General features: G+C 37.0%; 1 long non-coding RNA gene across 1 annotated transcript; it reads right to left on the bottom strand.

The window, feature by feature from the left end:
- Positions 1-755: 755 nt before the first annotated feature.
- On the bottom strand, positions 756-3051 carry LOC148553219 (uncharacterized). Its single transcript, XR_015892452.1, has 2 exons — positions 2943-3051; positions 756-2823 (listed from the first exon to the last, which is right to left on the bottom strand). It is a non-coding gene; the product is annotated as an uncharacterized LOC148553219 (long non-coding RNA).
- Positions 3052-3410: the final 359 nt, after the last annotated feature.

Genomic DNA, 3410 nt, shown 5'->3' with positions numbered 1-3410 from the left:
AGACCATAACATGAAAGAAGTTACCTACGCGGTATAAATGATCATCCTGCTCCAAGTATAGGTTCATTAAGTCTATGCTGAATCAGTCAGATACTTTATACAGAACTAGACCTCAAACGTACCAGTCACGGCCGCAGGCCCAAACAACTCAATCAACACCCAATCGCCACAATCCAAACAATCAGTTACAAACACAAGTAATGAGGTTCAAACACAATCAAGAGCAATTACATCAAGTATAGCAATTAGCAATTAAACAGAATTATTCACTTAGGCAAACCAATTACAATATACACACCCAAACAATGTTGTGCATATGATGAATGTCTAGTCCTAATGTAGGCCATGAGCTCATGTGTCGGTTAGCACCTACAATCCCGACATTTATCCAGTCACGAGTTCACGATTTTCCGAATACGATTTTCCGTTCAAATAAATGCGCATATAATTATTAGCAGCACTATTGAGACAGCCTCTACTTTCTACTCGCAGGAAATATACTCTTGGGAACGGAAAATTGCTGTAGGTATCCTAGTTTCCCTACAGAAGCTCTTGGGTTGCTTTAAGAAATAGATAAATAAATATTATCTCTTGGGTTGCATTTAAGCAACAAATAAGCAAACAATATCTCTTAGGTTGCCTCAAGCAACAAACAAACATCTCTTGGGTTGCTTCAAGCAACAAACAAATAAACAAATATCTCTTGGGTTGCCTCAAGCAACAGATAATCATACAATAAGTACTTTACTCTTTCCTTTTTCTTTCATAATTGCAAGTACGCAAGCGGGACAAGACCCACGCCCTTGCCAACAATCTCGTATACCAAATAATCTTTTCTTAAAAGAATCATTGAAGTTATTATCATTAAATAAGCCTTAAATATTGATTTTGATTAAGTCCTTATACTTTTATAAAAATTTGGACATAATCTCCTTTAAAAATAGGACTTAGCCACCCTTACGGGTCCCAACCAAACAATTTACCAAACTCTTTTCAACCTCTCCAATATTAAATCATTTCAGAATCAAACATATTCCAACATTGAATCAGCCCTATGACGCTAAGGTTCATCTTTAATTTTATGAACTCATAACTCTCACTCAGACATTCTCAGCACTCTATATTCTTTTCTGTTTTTAGTATAGCAAACAAACTCGGAATTGCACAAACTTTATGTCCAGGCATTCACCTTGAAATAAGCTTTCTAACAAACTAAAGATCATCATTTTTTGGTTTCTCTATCCTTAGGAATAGAGAAAAAACCGTGACTGCTCTGCAGTGCATAAAACCAGAAAAATAGCAGCAGCATGTGATATTCAAAATTCAATATAAAATCCAAGTTAAATCCAATGACTTTAAAAATTAATATAGTTCAACTTCACTCATCCAAATTTCTTTTCCAATTGGTTTCAGGTCAATATCATTTTTAATGAAGAAGTTATATAACCTAGAAGTTGACTAATTTTCTGCAGAATTCTGTTTTAAAACTTAATGAACTTATCTTCTTCCAAGTCCCATAACTTACTCAATAAAACATGGATAGCCCTGAAATTTAAGTCATATATGCTAAACATACTTAATTTTCACTTCCAATTGGTTGCACCTCGATATCCAACCAGGTTCAAAAGTTATAAACTTCCAAATTTACTGACTTAAGAAAACAGAATCTGGCCTTTACTGCATAATGCATCATATTTCAAAAATTTGTATCTTTTAAACCGCAAGTTCAACCGTTTTGAAATTTTAGGACATTAAAATAATAGGACTAAAGTTTCATTTAAAATTAGTTTTGCTTCAAAATTCAATTCGGAACATTCACAGCAGAGCCAACAAGTTACTGCTGTTCCAAAAATTCTGTAGTAAAAATCAGATCCCACAACCATTACTCAAAAATTCACCATAAATCTTATATTTAATGAAAAGATCTCAAACTCTCCAATTCAGTTCCACTTATTCCCAAGTTTAACCAGGACTTAGTTCAACGCAATTTCGATCATCACAGAATTAGTTACAATCTTTCAAAGTTACTGTATTCACTTAAAGGTAATGCAGAAAATCAGATTTTACTGCTTAACTTTGAAAATCATAACTAAATCTTCAATTAATACGAAACCTTCAAATTTAAATCCTAACAACTACACTTGTTAAAGTTTACTCAGATTTTAATCTCATACCATTTCGATCACTAGCAAATTACTAGGCCGTCCTCAAAGTAACCATTCTATTTTGAAAACCAGATTCTTAATAATAGTTTAGTCTTTTAGGCCCTAATTCTTCAACAATTCTCAATCCAGTATCAAATATATCAAATGATTATCTTAGTTTCAACTATTTATACATAATCAGTCAAACCCACAATCCTCTACTAATCTCAAGTCACTTTCACAACCATAGCAATATACCAAACAACCATTTCAACAACCAACAATCAATAATTCAATCATCTACCATACATAATTACAATCAATTCAATCACAGCACCAAGCACAATCGCAATCCCAATCCAACATTCATATAATCAATCAATTACTCACAGCTATTAATACTATTTGCAGTTATTCAGTAAACCTTGTTGGCATTCCTAAATTAAAATCATTTTAAACCCCCTACCTCGATGTCGCAATTACAAGAAACCGGAGACAGAATTGTGGCGAGACAGCTGGCTAGACCCCTACTAGTCCCGCAAACATTTCAGCCAAGAAAGCAGCGACACTAGATCTCAGCACAACTGGGACAGCAGTAGCATTAGCTCCCACAACAATGACCATGGTTGCAGCGAAATGAAGATTTCGGTTTCAATGGAATCGAAAGGCAGAAACGGCTCTGGTAATTTAAAACAGAGCACAGGCCAAAGTTGAATTAAAAAAAGAACAAGCAGTTTAATAAGAAATTGGCATAATAGGATGTATCGATTGGAGCAGAAATAAGGGAAAAAGGCTAACCCAGGCCAATGGATGTTGAACCTAATTAGAACGGGAACAGGGCAGCAGTGATTCCCAGCAATCCTTCCCGGTGGTTCCAGCAGCAGCAACACCCCGCCAGTGGCTCCATTCCACAGCAACTCCAACAATCAGAAGAATGAGTACTAGAAGTAGAAACAACTGCATCTATGGCAACTCCAAATCGACGGCAACAGTGGCATCAGCTCCTTCTTCTTCTTGCGTGCAGAGGCGTTAGTGATGGCTAGGGTTCGATGAAAGTGGCTCTCCTTGGTGGTGGCTTGTACAGCAGTTGTGACCGTTGAGGTTTCACCCAGCAATGCCTCCTCCGATGGCGATGGCTAGGGTTATGACAGCGGCAGCAGCGAGACTTCTCTCCTTCTCTCGCCTGTGTCACCCTCCCACTCCTGTATGACAACTACGGCAGCTTTGGTGGAAGTGATGCCCACCGGTGTTGCTCCCCCCTTCCCC

This window comes from Arachis ipaensis, chromosome B7 (assembly GCF_059453495.1).
Source record: "Arachis ipaensis isolate K30076 ecotype BB chromosome B7, ASM5945349v1, whole genome shotgun sequence".
Lineage (NCBI taxonomy): Eukaryota > Viridiplantae > Streptophyta > Magnoliopsida > Fabales > Fabaceae > Arachis > Arachis ipaensis.
Note: the sequence above shows the minus strand (reverse complement) of the source record. Positions and strands in the feature narration are given on the sequence as shown.